This window comes from Asparagus officinalis, chromosome 9 (genome assembly GCF_001876935.1).
Source record: "Asparagus officinalis chromosome 9, Aspof.V1, whole genome shotgun sequence".
Taxonomy (NCBI): domain Eukaryota; kingdom Viridiplantae; phylum Streptophyta; class Magnoliopsida; order Asparagales; family Asparagaceae; genus Asparagus; species Asparagus officinalis.
In genome coordinates, this window is record NC_033802.1 from 24,024,930 (window position 1) to 24,045,949 (window position 21,020).

The 21,020-nt window shown below is 34.9% G+C and overlaps 1 long non-coding RNA gene across 1 annotated transcript; it reads left to right on the plus strand.

The window, feature by feature from the left end:
* Window positions 378–3,534, plus strand: LOC109824296. Its single transcript, XR_002242602.1, has 3 exons — window positions 378–543; window positions 635–745; window positions 3,520–3,534. It is a non-coding gene; the product is annotated as an uncharacterized LOC109824296 (long non-coding RNA).

Consider the following 21,020-nt stretch of genomic DNA (forward strand, 5'->3'; position numbering starts at 1 on the left):
CATGATGCAGCCTTAAAATCCTAAATCATGCAAATACCATGAAACAAGGAAATTAGTTCACACTGCTAGCATGATGCAGCCTTAAAATCCTAAATCATGCAAATACCATGAAACAATTCTCAAACAGATTCTATTCCCAACATCTTATTTTCCTCTATAAATACCATTCACCAATTGGGAACAAAAAAAAAAAAACACAGATCAGAAACTCATAAGTTAAGAAATGGCCAGTCCCAACAGGCAACAGCTCCTTTTTGCTCGTAGCCTTTGCTATTGTTGCAGTTTCTCTCTTCGCTGATAATGCCACTGCAGCCGGCGACAACGACTGGACTCAGCTGAGCGACAAGTGCACTGCGTTTGCAAAGAAAGGCATAGAACCACTTCTCCCATCTGATGACTGTTGCCAGACTATCGTGCATGCTGATCTTGTCTGTGCATGCTCGAAGGTTACTCCTGATACCGAGAACAATATTAGTGTGCCTCTGGCAATCATGGTGGCTAGCTTCTGTGGTCATCCTCTCCCTCATGGAACTCACTGTGGAAGTAAGTGAAGTAAAAGTTTTGTTTTTAATCATTTTTTGATATTTTTATTGAACATTTAAGTAGATTTGTTGATGCCTGGTAATGTTTTCAGGTGTTGTGGTTCCATAAGCACTATGGGAGAACGCGTGTTGAATAAGATGATCATGATGGATTCTATGTAGAGAGAGAGAGAGTAACGCCCCGCCCCGGAATCCCGGAGTCGGTACGCTATTAGATCTGATGGACTGGCATCACAAACCACCACATGTCTTTCAGCACATTTTGTCCTCACTCACGCGCTCCCTGGAAAACTTCCCAGGGGGTCACCCATCCTAGAATTTCACCAGACCAAGCACGCTTAACTTTGGAGTTTCTAAGAGTTGGGTTCCCGAAAAGAAGATGCATCTTGGTGGTATGAGTATTCCAATCAAATCTATCAATACTAATCACATCACCCTCTCAAGGGTTGGGGTATTACATACTCCCCCACTTAAACTCACAACGTCCTCGTTGTGCCAAACCATATCATCCAAGACCGTACCATCCGTGTGAGATTCTAGAGGTGTCTCCTACGGCCTCAAGAGGTGGCTCCCGCCCTCTTGACGTAGCACTTTGCGCCGCATAGCACTTACTCTCACAATTCCGGTTGGTTTGGCTCTGATACCATTTGTAACGCCCCGCCCCGGAATCCTGGAGTCAGTACGCTATTAGATCTGATGGACTGGCCTCACAAACCACCACATGTCTTTTCAGCACATTTTGTCCTCACTCACGCGCTCCCTGGAAAACTTCCCAGGGGGTCACCCATCCTAGAATTTCTCCAGGCCAAGCACGCTTAACTTTAGAGTTTCTAAGAGTTGGGTTCCCGAAAAGAAGATGCATCTTGGTGGTATGAGTATTCCAATCAAATCTATCAATACTAATCACATGTATGAATAACTTCAATTAGCAGATTTCGTCATGTAGTAGTGATCTATAGACAATCCATCTATGACAATGAAATGAATGAATTGGCATATGACTATCTTAATCAATTCTGATGTGTCTATGATTTGTTCTCTGTATATGCTGCTAAAGGCTTTAATAAGTCTTCTTTCCCCTCTATTTTTGTGATTTTCTGTTGGCAATATGAATGACAAAAGTTATAAGGTTTTCCCCCATAGAAACAACCTTGAAAATATGGTAATACACGGAAACTACATTTCATTTTCAATTTATACATAAACCACATGTAAAGTTAGCTTTTATTGCAATCAATCACCTCCTAGTCAAATTCTTCATTCAAAATCCAAAATTATCCTTAAAAAACTCACATTCAATGTACATGACTCAATTTGTTAGTGTTTAGGTCTTGTTAGGATACAGGTCACGTACCTTGAACTTGAATTTTTATGTCAATTTTTTAGTTTTTAGTGAAAATTCGACTAGGACATGATTGATGGTAACAAAAACCAACTTTAAATGCGGGTTATGTATAAATTAAAAATGAAAGATACATTCTGTACAACTACCCTCTTATTAAGGTGGTTTCTAGGGGGGAAATCCAAGTTATAAAGTAGTCATCGGTATGAAAAGCTTTTAGATTTATGTCCCTTCATAGTAGTGCACAAATATATATTTTTTGAGAAGGTCCATAATTTGAGAGGGTGTACAAGCGATATGAAAAGGGACAGTCGAGTTGCGTTAGTGAATTTGGTTTAACAATTTTTTTTGCTGAAAAAAGCTTTTCTCTGAATGTTTAGAGTAAAAGGAGTCCTGTTTTAATCTAAGAACATGAAATATGTATACTTAAATCAAGAAATCCAATTTCACTGATAATTATAAAATTAAAATCATTGGAGGAAAAATTCTCTTTAAGTTGTATATACTCTTCTTGCTTCCGTAACTTACAATATCATCTTGATTTTTCTTTTACATCTTTGACAACTTCCAACTTCCAAGGACACATGAGTATTTTTGGCACCAAAGGGTCTTCCTATACAATCCAAATCTTAGCACATTTTATAAGGAGGGAAAAATAAGAGCAAAATCAAAATGCAAAAACAAAAATAAACACCAAAAAGTAAAATAATTATCATATTTACTAATTTACCTTATTTCTCTGGGATTAGTTTAGTCCACCCCCATTATCCGTGAAGGAATATTTTAAGCATACTAGTATGGTGCACATGCATTGCACATGTATCTATTTTCATATTTAATTTATTTACTCTGACTATATAAAAGTTTAGTCTTGAAAGTAAATTTTATTAAATATTAGTTTTGCTTAAGTATAATTTGAGTGCAAGTAATCAATAGAACCTTTATTATAGTAATTAAATCATATATAATGAGATAAAAAATTATAATATAATTTTATATATTTAGTAATTATCATATAGTAAATTATAAAAATTATTGTAATCGAATTCACATATTCACTAATTAGTTTCCTGTAAATAACCCTTTTAATTTGTTGAATATATTTTAAAAATTATAAGGTAGAGTAAACCTATTTATTAACACACTATAATGAATTAATATTTACCAACCATTTCATTGTTAATATAATTATAAGTTAGAAATTAAATATGTATTAGCAATATAACTACACAAAGACAAAGTTGTTGTTGAGTGGATAATCATTGTTAACATAATATATTATTGAGAAGTAATATGATTTCATATGAGGTTTTTGTCACTAAGAAAATTTGATGTGTATACATTGGATAAATAGGAATTGTATTCTATATATGACGATCACTTGAAGAAACACAATAGAATTTAAGAAAGTACAACGTTTATTGAATAAAATTCCATGTTCTTTTGACTTTTTTATATGTTTTCTTCAAATTTAAATATGGATTTTATCCTATCAAAGGCTCTTGACTTAATATGCTAATAATCCAATAATTATTCCTTTATCTCATCATGTGAAAAAAATAGCCTGCTAGTGAAGCTGACACTTAAGTTTTTTGTGGTGCCAAAATTGAAATTTGTGTTGAATTTTTCTTATAGGGGCTGTTTGTTTGCCAAAAAAGAAGAAGAAAACTAGCCGCCATGTCACCTTTGAGGAAATCCCCCCATCCACATCAACTTTTGGTTTCAACACATTTCCATTGCACATGTTTGTTTCATTTTTTTATTTAAGGAAATGGGGATGCCACCTAGGATGCCATGTCACATTTCAAGCACATGTTTGTTTCATTTTTTTATTTAAGGAAATGGGGATGCCACCTAGGATGCCATGTCACATTTCAAGAAATGTGTTTTCACAACAAAAAGTTAAGGAAATGGGGATGCCACCTAGGATGCCATGTCACATTTCAAGAAATGTGTTTTCACAACAAAAAGCTATGAAAACACTTGGAAATATCACATCAATGAGTTTTTAATTAATAAATGCACTATTGGAGAGTATTATGATGAATAAATTTCTTTTGTAATGGGTCATTTCTCTTTTTCTTTTTCTTCTTGTCAAACAAACTAAAGAAATGGAAATCAAAAGCACTATTACTATGGAGTTTTTTTTATTTTTTGTGTGACTTGGCAGTGAAAAGGGGAGGTTTCTTTGCGAAACAAACAAAATAAAAGAAAACTGGGAAACCTATTGATATGTGTTGAAATCATTTCCAAAGAGGATTTTCCATTTCCATTTTTTTCGTGGAAATAGCCAAACATGCTTATCCTTTCTTGTATATTGCAGGTCCACAGTGAGACCAAAATTTTAAATTGTAAACTTAAACTTGGATCTGTTTCTGGTTCTTTTAATATTGTAATTATCTCGGATTATAATTGAAATAGTAAAAATAAAACGAAGAAAAAAGTTGTTATTCCCGGGGACTTTTTCCTGTGTACCGATAGAGTGATTATTTTGTACTCCATTGACGCACCGATTAAGATTTAGGGTTCTTGTTGTGGGTACAAGCTTAGTGGTTTAGAAGATAGCTTAGTCATATCTTAACACTTTCACTTGATTGAATCACTAATGCGATGATAAGAATCTCTCTCTGCGTGTGAGTTGATCTCTCTCGGATTCGGTTTAATCTCTTAGATGGATAGACCTTCTTAAAATTTTCCCATTTTTCGAATTCTCTTTGAATAAATGATCTCTCCTTCTTTTATAGACTAAACGTGAGAGTTAATGGCCCTTTGATCGTGAATTAAGTGGTCACTAAAATAGGAGATAACGAGGAATGATTATTCACCAAAAATAGCTCCTAAACAGCTATTTGGCGTGTTTCATAAGCTTGGTGAAGTTCGCTGAAGATGTGGGAGGATGTCGTTGAAGTCATGAGTGAGGATCGCTGTGGACGTGAGCGAGTCTTCTTCGGAAGTAGATGACTTGGTCCACTTGAGTTGACATGAGCGGAGTTTATTAGCTGGTGAACTTCACCCATGAGTTTGAATTTGACACAGAATTCATTAGCCGATGAAGTTTGAATTTGACACAGAATTCATTAGATGGAGAACATCACCCATGAGTTTGAATTTGACACATAATTCGACTCTAGGTTTGGCCAACTGATAATGCCTTTCGACTTGACCTGCGACATATTTTGGGAGTCGACTTGCTATTGATTTGGTCGAGTCGAGTCGATATGAGCTGTTTGGCGAGGTTCGCTTCAAGCATCAGGCGATCTTCGCTACAGCTTATTGTGGGCTTAACTTTGGGCCTATTTGAAGTGTTTAGCCCATGTGCGTTCACTTCTTAGATCCAAGCTGATCATTAGCCTAGGTAAAAATACATTTTGACTGTCTACAAGAATGATGGATTGATAAAAACAAAAAGATGTATGTTCAAACTTCATAACCATTTTTTATATCAGGTTCTAGATTTAGTTATTCATTGGCTTCCCCCCTATTTTTGGCAAAGCTATGTAATAAGTTGTTGGGCTCTGATACCACTTGTTGGGGTGCTAAGGACAAATCAAATGCCGAGAGAGAAGTCCAACCACAATCACAATAACGACACAAACACAAACAAACAAATTTACGTGGTTCGTCAAGTTGCCTACGTCTACGGGGCAAGAAGGGTATGAGTTTTCACTAATAGAGAAGAAGAGTACAAATAGAGATTACAAATTTACAAACTAATCTCTCACACAAAGCTCTCAATCTCTTAAATAAAACCCTAACCAATAGCTCAGAAAAACTCCCTTTTCTGTGCTCAAAACAAACCCTTGATTACTCCCAAAACCCTAAAATATGTGTTTGTATTTACACGAAACACCAATCCAAAACAGATCAGGAAGCCAAATCAAGCCCAAAATCCTGATCCGGTCAACCGACCTTGAAGCCGTGGTCGACCGGCCAGAACACGAAAATCAGCTCTAAACTCAAACCCTGTATTGGTCCACTGGACAATGACGTTGGTCGACTAGCATTTTACCTCGGTCAACTGCCAAATTTCCTAAAACAAAAGCCTATAACATGCACGTTTTTGGTCGACCGGACTTGCCTCGCGGTCGACCGAACAACACCCAACTTGTTTCCTCCTTCATATTTTCTGAACTTTGTCGTCGTATCACCAATTCTATAATTCTCCACATAATCGAAGTCTTTCTAAAACTAAGCTGAGACCAACCAAACCAAATGTCCCACTTGTTGCGTCTAATACAAAGTGAAATAAATTCACGACAACGGACTCAAACTATAATAAGTTAGAAAACCCAAATAAGAATGCGAACAAACTCCAAATGTCGGTATCAACTCACCAAACCAACTGCATTAAAAAATGACTGTCTACGTATCCTCTTGCCTAATAAATCAAGTCTCACGTAGTTCCCCAAATGGTCTCCAAAGTCCCTCAATCAACTAGAAGGACTTTTAAACCTTCACGATCATCACCAACAAATCTGCACCTGATAACTCTCCTAATTGCTTCAAAGTGCAACGAACCAAACACCTCCGCCTGAGATGAACCAACGGCCATAACCAAATATGAACTGTGTCCACCAGCTATACTCGAATCAACCAACTCATAATCTGCATCCACATCAACATGATCCCTAATCTGTATCACCTCAACTGGAATCCCAAACGATACAGAATGATCTGGAGAACGTAGAATAATCTCCACCTAACGTGGAGTAGCATTACTCTCCACTTGCTACGATATCCTAATGATCTGTCCAATACTCTCTACCTACCGAGAGTCAAATGTGACATACCTGCTCAGAATAATATCATAGTCTAATACATGATAACCAAACATGACTCTGAATCTCAAATGTGCACTCAGATTAAATCTTACATTCTGAATGTGACAATATGCTGGGCGATCAAATATCTGAAGCAACCAAAAATCTAAAGCAGCTCTACCAGATCCAAATACTCTAATCACGGTAGACGGCAACCTATAAATAAGATGGCTCCCATATGTCGAAACCTCAACACCAGAACTCCTCTGCAAACCAATGCTCGACATCAAACACCGATTCTCCTCTAGCAAGGAATGACTCATCAAATCTGTCACCTCATCTCGTCACCCTAATGTTTCCTCTCCAATGAAGTGTCTCAAGCTACCGTGATCTCGGCACAAATACAGAAAAGAATCCTTACCAAAATCAAAACGACATATTACCTTTCTGCCAATACACTTCTTCCACCTGTTGTTGACTACTAGGATTTCACTCCAACGGGACTTGGTTACAACCCACAAATGCCTAGAACAGTCTCCAACACAAGAAACCTAATACCTATTACCTCCCAGTGTGCCTCTTTGGAAGGCCCTCAAATGCCTAAATGAACACCACCTAGAAGACCCTTCACTCGGTGAATAGAAGTACTAAACTCCACATCGGTCTTCTTACTCATACCAACGTGCTCACGGGACTTCAATCTGCAAGTCAAAGCACTCCTAAATAATCCATGCACGACCTCAACAATCAAATATCCCAACATTAACAAACGCTACAGCCTAGCCAAATTCAAAGAAGTCGTCAGCTCTCCACCAATCACTATGCTCCCAATCAAATAGTACAAATTCTTTTTTCTGACGCCCTTCATCACAATCATGGACCCAAATATGATCTTCAAAGATGCATTTTCTAAGGTCACCCGATAGTATGTTGCCTCCAAAATTCTAAGTGAAATGATGTTCTTCTTCAACTACAGAACGAATCTCACTTTATCCAACTCTCGAATCACCCCGTCACACATCCTAATACAAACGGTACCAATACCACTAATAGGGTATTCATGATCATTATCCATGAGCATGACATCCCCTCTTATTAACTCCTCAAAGTTAGAGAACCAATCCCTTCTAGGATAAATATGGTAAGAAGGACCCGAATCCAATATCCACTCCGTAGAGTCGATAACACAAACTGACGGTAGTGCAGGGCATGAATAGACTGAAGAATCCAAATCTGAATTACACACTAGCCTTGGCAACATTCACCTCTAAAGCTTTATAGCTTTCTCCTTATTCTTCCCAGTTCGATCTATCAACTTTGGGCATTTGGCTTTCCAATGTCCATCTTTTTTACAAAAGACACACTGATTCTTACTAACTGCAGGATATGCTCCTCTAGACTGTGATCTTCTACTATGGTTTGGACTCTTCCCTCTTGCGACCAATGCCCCCGCCACTGTATCAATCAAAGTCTGCTTATCCTTCTTTCGAAGCTGATAATTCACAGGTACAACGGTGACCTCACTAACCGAAAGAGATGCATTTTCATTAATAAGAGTAAAAACGAAGGTCTCAAATTTCTCGTCGGACAAGAAACTCAACAATAACAACGCATTGTCCTTATCTTCAATCATAATATCTACATTCGCCAAATTTATAAGAAGCTTCGTGTAGTTGTTCATGTGATCACCAATAGAGGTTTCCTTCTTCAATTGGAAACGATAAAGCCTCCTCTTCAAATGCAAGCGATTTTTTACACTCTTCGTCAAATACTTGCTCTCTAGAATCTCCTAAATATTCTTAGCCGAAGTCTCATTAATCACATCATATTTCAAATGTTGTGTTAGACAAGACATAATCACACCACATGCCGTTCGATTCATCTTCTCCCAAACCTTCTCCTGAATGTCATCTGTTTTCTTGTCCAACTCCAAAGTATCCTCCAAGTTTTGTGCGTTGAGCACATCCAAGACTTCACATCTCCAAAGACCAAAATTGTTAGTACCGTTAAATTTCTCCACATCTATCTTCATAGAGTGAATACTCAAACTTTGAACGGTCTTTACGCTAGAAGTACCCTCTATAATGTTAGACCCTAAGGTCGCTATGAAAGAACCCTAGGGGGGGGGTGAAGGTGAATATGGTTTATGCTAATCTAATCCGATTTAAATGCCAATTAAAACTTACTTACAAATATATCCTAGCAAGTATGATATGCTAAAAGATATGTGCAAGGATATATAATATAAACAAGGGTAAACAAAATTAACATGTAACAATGATGATATAACAATATGCAAGAATAAATACGCCAATACCAAATTCAAACACAAGGAAATGATCACAGAGTTCGGACCTTCCGTCCTACGTCTCCGCTCCCCACTCCCGGGGAGAATCCACTACACAACCTGATTAGAAAGCCAGAACTTCTCTACACACTCGGTTTTCTAGCTAACCGAAAACTCTACACACTCGGTTATCAAGTCAACCGATAACTCTCATAAATCCTCACAATGTACATACACAAGCAACAACCTCAAGTGTTGGTCCTCATGTATCGACTCCCTCAAGTGCTCGGAATTATCACCTCTCACTAGGCCACTACGCCACTCCTCTCGGTATCGACTCCGTCCTCACCACACACTCCTCTCGGTGTACAAGTGTATTACAAAGTGAACTTCACAAATTACACAACAAATGATTGTTCTCTAAACAAGTCGAGAACTCAATTAGGCTCAACTCAATATTACTATCTCTCACAACCCTAAATATATTATGAATGCAAATACAATAAGCTCAAGTGGGTATGTGTAACAATGAGATTAATCAAATCTAAACTCAATATAAAACTAGATTTAATAAGATGATAATCAAACAAATAAATATAAAGCTATAAAAGAGTTTAGAAAACTTCTTAATAGATGACAAGAGATGAAGAGAGAATAGTTGATTGTTCAAACTCCAATAGATGATCTCCTCAAGCTCTTGTGGAATTGAATTCACAAACTCAAACCCTCAATTGCTTAAAAGCTTCTAAACAAACATTAAACAAACTTAAACCCTTGTTTAAAACTCTTTTAAACTTGTTTAAAATATTTCATTAGTTAGATATGAAGGATGAGAGTAAGGGGGTATATATAGCCACCCAAAACCTCAGCCAAAACCCAACTGAAAAGACAAAAAAAGCCCCAGAAAATACTCCTGGAAACTAGCCGTTACTGTGCAATGGCTCTTTCCTAAGTCGACTTATGAGTCGACTCATGAGTCGACTTATGAGTCAGCTTATATGAGTCGACTTAGCAGAAGAAAAATCACAACTCCGCTGTACTTCGTGAGTCGACTTATGAGTCGACTAATGAGTCGGCTTATATGAGTCAACTCAGTAGAAAAAAATCATAACTACGCCGCACTTTGTGAGTCGACTTATGAGTCGACTAATGAGTCGACTAAACATGCACAGACCAGAAGTGCACAGAAAAACTCAACTTAAAACTGGGTTTAAAAATATCAAATAAATTCCAAAAAATATAAAACTTTGGAGAATGATTGTAAACATGATAATAAGCATGTTACAAAAACTAGTTTTTAAAAAGTACTTCCCAAATATAAAATATCATTATTTTATAAAATAGTCCAAAACATGAAAATGTAAACATATGAATTTTGATATTTTGGCTAAACAATGTTTTAAAACTTTACAAAATGATTTTGTAGACTTAAAGAAAGATGTAAACTATTGTTATGAAGTCTATAAACTAGAAACACAATATTTTCACATATATGCATATTCTATGCAATATTTTCTAAAACACAATAATAAATATGAAATATGTGATTTCATATTTATGAACATGAAAACTCAAACTATGTATGTATATATATAACTATATATATACATAGAAACCAAACATATATGTATATATGAAACTATATATACATGGAGACCAAAACTAAATTGTGTGTGTGTGTGTGTGTGTGTGTGTGTGTGTATGAAAACCAAAACTTGTGTTTTATATATATAACTATATATATACAAGGAAACCAATATAATGTGTGTGTATATATGATTGAGCTTAAAGTACTAACACACATAATATAAATCTAAACTAATGTTACCCAAGCTTGATTTTGATCTTCAATAAGCTTGACTTGATACACATCACGGATGAAGCTAGAACTTAGATCTTCAACTTGAATTGCATATGCTTCACCCACTATTCCGCCAACCTCCATTTGATATGATCGTTATGGCACAATCCATCCATCCTCCAATATGTTGTTTGTTTACAATTGATACAAAAACACAAACACTAGATAAATAACATTAGAAGTAAATGTTAGACCCTAGAAGGGGGGTGATTAGGGTCTTATGCTAATCTAATCCGATTATATGCCAATTAAAATTAATTTATGAGTTATCCTAGCAAGTATGAAATACAACAAGAATATAAGCTAGGATAAGCAACATGAATAATGAGATATATCCTAAATGATAGAAATATATGCAAGGATATATAAACAACACAAGGGTAAATAATCTAAATAGGATAGTGGATGAAATGAATGAGCAATGCACAATTGGCGATATAAGATATGAACATAAATATAAATGAACGCCAAAGCACACTCAAACAAGCAATATGATCACGGAGTTCGGACCTTCCGTCCTACGTCTCCGCTCCCCACTCCCGGGGAGAAATCCACTATCACAATCCGGTTTGGAAGCCGAAACTTCTACACACTCGGTTTACAAGTTCACCGAAAACTCTCACACAACGAACACTATGCAATCACACTCTACACCCTCTCAAGTGTTGGACCTAGACGTGTCTCCCTCAAGTGCTCGGATACCATCTCTCCCTAGGTTGGTCAACCGACGTTACTCCTCTTGGGACGATCCCCGACTCTCACCACACACTTCTCTCGGTGTACAAGTGTATTACAAAGTAATCTCACAAGATAGGCTCAATACAAAGTGATTGTTCTCTAAACAAGGAGAGAACTCAATTAGGCTCAACTCAATGTTACTATCTCTCACAACCCCAAATATATTATGAATGCTAATACAATAAGCTCAAGTGGGTATGTGTAACAATGAGATTAATCAAATCTAAACTCAATATAAAACTAGCTTTAATAAGATGATAATCAAACAAATAAATATAAAGCTAGAAAAGAGTTTAGAAAACTTCTCAATAGATGACAAGAGATGGAGGGAGAATAGATGATTGCTCAAACTCTAATAGATGATCTCCTCAAGCTCTTGTGGAATTTTCTTCACAAACAAACTCTTGAAACAAACTTAAAAACCCTTCAACAAACTTGTAAAACTCTTTTTAAAACTCTCTTAAACATCCATAAGAAACAATAAAAGTTGAGCTTTTTATAGCCTCTTAAACCAGCCACAAACCCCCAAAAATCGAAAATATCAAAAACTAGCCGTTACTAACCGTTATAGGCTGAAAAGACCAAAATACCCCAAATTCCAGCATTCTGGAAATATGCGTATCTGACTATGTAAAATCAATTAAAAATAGTAAATCAGCTAAACAAATTATGAAATTTTGTTAAAAGGTTCTAGACATGTAGAATGACATGTTAGAGAAATAATTTCTGGAAAATCTTTTCCCAGTTGAGAGAAATAAATGTTTGAACACAGATATACAGTTTCTGAAAATCTGCTGACATACACGATTTTGTAAAATCAATTGGGTACAGTAAATCAACTCCAAAAATAGTAAAAGTTTGAGGAAAGTTTCTAAACATGTAGATAAACATGTCAAAGAAATAATTTCTTGAATATCGCTTCCCATTTATGAAAACTCATCTGTTTTGTAAAACATGCACGAACATGTGCACGAACAAAAACATGATTTTGTAAATTCCATTAAACATAACAAATCAATTCCAAACTTGATGAAACTTTGCGAAATGTTTATAAACATGAAAACAAACATGTTAGAAAAAGAATTTCTTAAATTGAATTTCCCTTTGTAAAAACTCATGTATTTTGCAAGTGTGTCCAAAGCATAAAAACTCAAAACCATGCATGTATATATATAACTATATATATACATAGAAACCAAATACGTGTGTGTATATGATATTGAGCTTAAGGTACTTAACACACATAATATAAAACCTAAACTAAGTTACCCAAGCTAGATCTTGATCTTCAATAAGCTCTTCTTGGTAATCTTGCGGATAAAGCTTGAACTTGGATCTTCAACTTGAATTTGCATAGCTTCAACCACTATTCCACCAACCTCCATTTGATATGATCGTTATGGTGCAATCCATCCATCCTCCAACAACGTTGTTTGTCTACAAAACATAGGAATGCACAAACACTAGACAAACAACATTAGTAATAAATTGTTTGTTAATCATCATCAAAACAAGTTGTAAAACATCATCAAAACAAGAAGGCCAACAATCTCCCCCTTTTTGATGATGACAAACAATTTACAAAAAGAGATATATGCATGAAGGAAAAGAATATATAATTTATAATTCACATGCATATAAACAAGAAAGAATATACCCACAATATTTCTCCCCCTTTGACATCATCAACATCAAAAAGGGGACAAAAAGAAAAAGAGAGCGAAAGCTCCCCCTAACAATATGCATGGGTGAGTATAACACATAGAAAGATATAGGGATTGCTCCCCCTATCAAAATGCCATATAATGAAATGAGGATCAAGGGCAAACATATGTGAGCAGCATAAATGATCCTAAAATAACAACTCACTATATCCAAACGATAATGGAAATAGATTTATGAAATCAAAAGAAGAGGAACATGAGAATCATGCAAAAAGTTTTCAAATGAAAATAAATCAACCAATTGAAATCATAAATCAAAGTTTAAATCCAAAAACGTAAAATCAAATCATCATTGATTCAAAAATCAAGAGAGGCAATTATATCTAGCTCTTGAGCTAGTAACAACCCATATAAACATTTTTAGCACCCGGTAAACAATGTTTGGGAATAAACACCCAATAACTCCGGAGGGTTATATAAACATAGTCCTCTCATCAAAATAAAAATAATAATCATGAAAACAAAATATTTGATACAAGAAAGATTGTTTTCATAACCAAAAGATTTTAAAGCATAATTTTCAAAACCAAGAAAAAAAAGATAAAAACATTAAAATTCTTGGTTAAAAAAAATCAAATTTTTTTGGTACGCAAGAACTCTTGGTACCAAAAGATTTAGGGACATGACCCCTATCATTTAAGCTCAAAGCCTTAGGGTTATGAACCCTCTTAGGCATATATGGTGCACGAACACGGTCATAACAAAAATTACTCAAATGACCCTTCCGATTGCAATATGTACAATGGAAAGGAAGCATTTGCTTATGTTGACCATTAAAAGGTGCACGTGGAACATTTGCAAATAAAGATGGTCTTTTAAGATTATTTTGCAAATGAGAAATATTTTGAAACAATGTTGGTCTACTTAAAATATTTTGCGATTTAGAAACTTTTCGCAAATCAAAACAAAACTTAGCTAAGTGACCAACTCTACCACAAAAATCACAATGATACACAAGAGCATGCTTATGATGAGAAATAGGTGCATGTGTGTGTACATGTGATGAAGAAACTTGATGAGATGCACAAGTAGGATTAATATTCTTATGTTTTTGTGCATCATAGCAAAATTTAGCTAAATGGCCTTTACGACCACAAAAGGAGCACTTGTAAACTTTGCTATACAAGTGTGCATAGTGTGTAGGTCATTTTGTAGCACTAGATTTAGCACACTTATCCATAAGTTTCTTATGGTTATCAATGCATGTTTTTAAAGTTGAATCTAAGCATGATATGCGTTCCTTAACAAGATTCAAATCATCATTATGCACAACATCATTGATAATAGAAGTAGAGCATGTATGGTTATCAAAATCATTTCTAATAGCTACTACTTCTAGCATGACATTATCTCTTTCATGAGTTAACTTAGCAAAGTTTGAAAGTAAAGAATCATGATCCAATTTTAATTTTTCATTGTTTTCTTTAAGGATCATATTTTCATTAGAAATAGTATCAAACTTAGAAGTTAAAGACTCATGTTCGGATTTCAAAATTACATGCTTGCTTTGTAAATCAATGAAATCATTTTGCAATTTCTCATAGGCATGTAATAATTTATCACTAGCACAAGCAAGTTCATCATTAGGTAAATCATTAATAGATTCGAACTCGCAAACCTCACTAGGGCTATCGCCTAGTGCACGTGTGCATGAAGCTCCATATGAACTTGAAGCGGGATCCTCCAAAGCTTGTCGGATCGCCTCCAAGTCTCCTTGATGCGCTTCTATGAATTTCCATAATGTATAAGCGCTATCAAAAGAATCAAGCTTGTTAGACATAAATGAATCAAATGCATTTAATAAAAATTCTAACATAAGCTTGTTCATAATAAACATCTTTTTATCATGTTTGCTCCACTTGGATTTCTCCAACGTGGGCACAATATAAGCACAATCAATGATTTCCCATAAATCGATATTTTTAGATTGAACAAATATTTTGAATCTAAAACACCATTGAGCATAAGGGAAAGCATTGAAATACAATAAGAATATAAGCTAGGATAAGCAACATGAATAATGAGATATATCCTAAATGATAGAAATATATGCAAGGATATATAAACAACACAAGGGTAAATAATCTAAATAGGATAGTGGATGAAATGAATGAGCAATGCACAATTGGCGATATAAGATATGAACATAAATATAAAACCTAAACTAAGTTACCCAAGCTAGATCTTGATCTTCAATAAGCTCTTTTTGGTAATCTTGCAGATGAAGCTTGAACTTGGATCTTCAACTTGAATTTGAATAGCTTCAACCACTATTCCACCAACCTCCATTTGATATGATCGTTATGGTGCAATCCATCCATCCTCCAACTACGTTGTTTGTCTATAATAAATAAGAATATACAAATACTAGACAAACAAAATTAGTGGTAAATTGTTTGTTAAACATCATCAAAACAAGAAGGCCAACAGTAAATTGTTTGTAAAACATCATCAAAACAAAGAGGCCAACATACAACTCCTTTTTTCTCGGTAATCTTTCTCAAAGCACCAATAAACTAATGCGGAGAGAAAGAAATAGATCCAAACTGCGAGAAAGGTAGATTTTTACCTCCAACTGAAACCCTAACAAGAGCCTTTAAAAGATCTCACCCCCACACGAAGAAAGACAAGATCCACAATAATAAAAATCTCACCTTTGTCACCAACTAAAACCTTAGACGAGCTTCCAAAGCGATCTACTCCTCCACCAATCCTCAAGCGTAGCCAAAGCTCTGATACTAATTGTTAGGTTCTGATATCACTTATTTGAGTGCTGAGGACAAACCAAACACCGTGAGAGGAGACCAAACATAATCACAATAACGGCACAAACATAAACAATCGAATTTACGTGGTTCGGCAAGTTGCCTACGTCCACAGGGCAAGAAGGAGATGAGTTTTCACTAATAGAGAAGAAGAGTACAAATAGAGATTACTATCACGCCCTGCTTCCCAAAATACCCGGGAATCAGAACGTGAACAAACCCGCGACGTATTAGATTAATGAGAATAAATAAAAATAAACATTCCTCCTCAATCTAATACGCTAAGCGTAAAAAATAAATACAATGCGAAGTCATAGGTCCCCGATCACAATTAGCAAGAATATAATGAACTATACAGAGTATGAAATAGACATATCATCAAAAGTAGATCATCCGAGACATAAAATATGAGTCAACATGCTCTTATAGAAAACTAAACAACTGAATACTAGAGAAATATAAAAGTACATCGTCCAACAGAAATAGAAAGGGAATACTATAAAAGTAAACTAAGATAAAAAACTAGGCTTCGACTTCTTCTCCTGCTCTGTCTCCAAGGCACTCCTACTGAGAATACTCTGGCTCTGGCTTGTCTCCAAGCTAGACCTGTCCTTCCTCTAAGTTTGATGTACACCAGAGAAAATAGGTGTACAACAGCGTGCATATCATACGACAAGACCCCACAAAAGGAAATAGAACAGACAAAAACCCAATGCGAAAAACGATACAACAACAGAAATGACAAAGAAACGTGCAACTAAAAATCTAACAAAATCAACTAAGTAACAAGTCGATCATGCAGTAAGCGATTTGAATAATCATCCAAGTAACAAGGTCATACAACTAGATTGAATGAATACTTAAAAATCTACAACAAGAGACGTAATACGTCGAACAAAATTATCCAAACAAGGAAACCCTCATGTATATACCATATGTCTCAAATTGTAGATAATTAAATATTAACCCTGATCTATGTATAAAAAGAAATACAACTGGCCTACATCTCACAAGAAATCATACTTAGCCAAGAAACATGGTTATGTAACTAGCCATCCTATAATAGGTCACCAGTTCACATCTCACACAGAGTCAACGCTCATATTATCGGATAACTGACTATTCACAAATCCCTTACATGTATCCAATACCGCTACACAAACTCGGTCAGAGGACTACACACAATCCATTTTTAGCCTTGTCCGGACTCAAGCTAAACTCGGGTGAATATCAAACTCACGAACCAAAGTAGTGACACCGATCTACTTTGACCCAACAAACCAGCCCCAGTGGCGACATCGATCCACTGGTGCGAGCCTGAAAGATATAACACCAGCCACATCCGATCACATGAACAAAGACTTCCCCATCCTAACTCTTCTCGTTTTTCTAAGTCAAACATAATCCACTCTATCTCTGGTTCACCACTTAAATTCAGTCAACACACCCACACATGTTACTAGGTCTGTTCATTATGCACGAGTCCACTAAGTCATGAACTACTAAGGGTTCTCAAACATAACATGGAGATAATAAATAAAACTAATTCCATGCAACAACATCATGGCATATCGAATAATCAAAATTAAGAATTATAAATCATAAACAGTGTCTACATAATTCAGAAAATAATCCTTTTCTAAATTAATTCATTTTAAATTATTTCTCTTATCAGTTAATCTAAAATAATTCATTTTCCAAAATAAATTCCTTTAAATTATTATAATTATCTAAAAATGATTCTTAAAATAAATTCCTTTAAATTATTATAATTATCTAAAAATGATTCTTTTGCCGAACTAAATTCTTTTAATTCATTATAATTATCTAAAAATGATTCTTTTGCCGAACTAAATTCTTTTAATTCATTATAATTATTCTGAAAATACTATTTATTATATAGTTATAATTTAATCAATATTATTTCATCAAACAACCCACGCAGATAAATAACAGTCTAATCTATGCATATATTTAATACACCGTAGATCTAAAAATTAAAACGACGAGTCAAAAAGCAAGAAGGATCTTGCCTCGGGTTGTGTCGAACGATTCAATGCCGACGTGTGAGTTTGTGAGTCTGATCTCGAGCACGAGTCTATTAAGAGCTCGATCGAACTGTTAGGCGTGCTGCCATCGGCGGGAGAGCGTCGCCGGCGACATCGGACAGCGAGGCAGAGGATAGCAGTGTGAATGGGGTGAGTGACGTGGCATCTTTGATGGGGAGCGGGAGAGGGGCCGTCTGGGGTGGCGGCTCCGGCGACGGGTGCTGTGTGTGGAATTTTTCGGGCTGAGATAGCACGATAGTGTGTGCGCTGTAGGACCTCCGGGCAGTGCAGGATGGCCAAGATGTGGAGGCGATGAGGACGTTGGGGCTGGCTACGGTGAGAAGGTGGAGCGTGGTTGTGGCGTTAAGGTGGTGACAACAGCGTCGAACTCAGGGGAGCGGGCTGCGGTCAGGAGAAGGTTTATGGTCGGTCACAGGATCTGGTTGGCGTGTCCGATGGCGCGCGAATCATACGCTCGCGCGCGAAGCTGTGGCATGTGAGCAAGGGCGGTGGGTGACGGGACGAGATCTCGGCCCGTGGCCACTACGTGTTCGTGGGGTTAGAGGCGGCTGATGGTTGGAGGTTTAGTGAGGTGGGGTAGGGTGCGCCGGACAGGGCAGCTCAGCGCGGTGTTCGTTGGAGAAAGAAGGGGTATGTGTGGTGGGACGGTTTGGGTTTGCAGAGAAACGAAGGGAGAAGAGAGAGGAAATAAATAAATAAATAAATAATAATAAATATATATATATAATATATATATATATATATATATATATAATTAATATATATATATATATATATATTATATATATATAATATATTATATATATATATATATAGATTAATGGTATCCTTATCATTAGGCACGGATTTCCTCCTTGACCCTCTAAAATCACATGATGCAGCGAATATTATGGATGATCCGCTCTGTTGAAAACTTATCTACATATTCTTAAAACCCCAACACACAAATTTGGGTGCGAATCCAGTCGTCGTTTGACCCATCCATCGCACGCCACGCGCTGAAAAGTTCTATCAGTGAAAACCCGTTAAAATGATACTGCACGTGGATGAAGGATCAAACGAATGACGGGTTCACCCCAAAACTTGGTGGTGTGGGCCCGTCTTAAATATTGTAGATCAAGTTCAACGGAAGCGGATCAATCTCACAATGTTCTCAATCACTGTGCATTATTAGAAGTGCAGTCAAGAGGAAATCTCCTCCTATAGACAAGCGGATACCCGATTAAGCCTCATATATATATATATATATATATAATATATATATATATATATATATATATATATATATATATATATATATATATATAATATTAGGGTTAGGTTTAGGTATTTAACGAGAATTAATTAAAATAAATAATTACTAATATTTAAAAATCAAAATAATTATAGAATAATTATCTATAAAAAATATACCAGTTGTATTAATACAACCGCTGATACGCAACAGAAAAAATAATACAATTAAACAAGAATAATTAATAAAAAATATAATTACTTATATTTAAAATCAAATAATTATAGAATACTTATCTATACAATAAAACGTACCAGTTGTGGTAATACGACAGTTGATACGTAATAGTAGAAATAATACAACTAATTGTATAATTAAACGAGAATAATTAATAAAAATATAATTACTTACATTTAAAAATAATTAATTATGAAAGAATTATCTACACAATAAAATATATTAGTTATACTAATACAACTAATAATATGTAATAATAGTAATAATACAACAAGTTATACAAATATTACATAATTAATAATACAACGTATTATACAAAATAATATGTAATAATAATAATATAACATATTATTTAAAATGATACGTAATAGTATCGATAACACAATAGATTAATTCTAAAAATTTTCACCGCACGAAATTAATTTATAACTATTAAAATCATTTAAATAAATATAAGATTTGGACTTTAAATCGTAGAAATTTCTAGAAATTTGGGGAAAATACAAATACTCTTTTAAAATCATAATTAGATATTTTAAAATACTAAAAAAATATTTTAACTAGTATAAAAAATTCACGGTCATTACATACTACCCCCCTTAAAACAAATTCCGTCCTCAGAATTAAATAAAAGTAATGTACAAAAAAACCCAAGGATAGAGATATGAAATTATATCCATATGCAGAGGAGAATGTAAAACAATAACAACGTAAGATAAGATATAAGAGCGATAACTAAAATTCAGCATTCATATGGATGTAAAAATAAATATTCGTATGCTAATATAAGGTGATATCAAGCAATTCAAGATTAATACATAAAAGAACACTTAATAGTGTATAAAAATTTTATGTTATAATATATGTAGCTGTATCACAATCATAAAATATGCTAGTATTCAGTACACACAGACACAAAAAAGTGATAATTATCTTAAAAGAAATACATAGAAAATTTAAATATATGTATCATAATAACATGAATACATATGCATAATACACGAATCCTTAAAAAAGTACGAAACATATATCAACATGATATTATTGATATACTGTCATAAGACAACACATCACGGTGTTAAAACATAATCAATAACACAGAATTAACAAAATATAATAAATAAATAATCATACAAAAATATAATATGAAATATAAATACGTAATTTAAACAATTATCAATCACTAGAACACATGACAAAGTATATCAACTCAACAATATAAATAATTAAAAGAAGAGCATGAAGAAGATAAAAGACAAAATGATCTCAATAAAATATAAATCACTCATGTTAGACCCTAGAGGAGGGGGGGGGGGGGGGTTGGGTCTTATGCTAATCTAATCCGATTTAATACCAATTAAGGTAAACAATCTAAACAAGATAGTGGATGATATAGATAATGAGCTAATTACAATGGCGATATAAGATATGAACATAAATATAAATGAACGCCAAAGCACA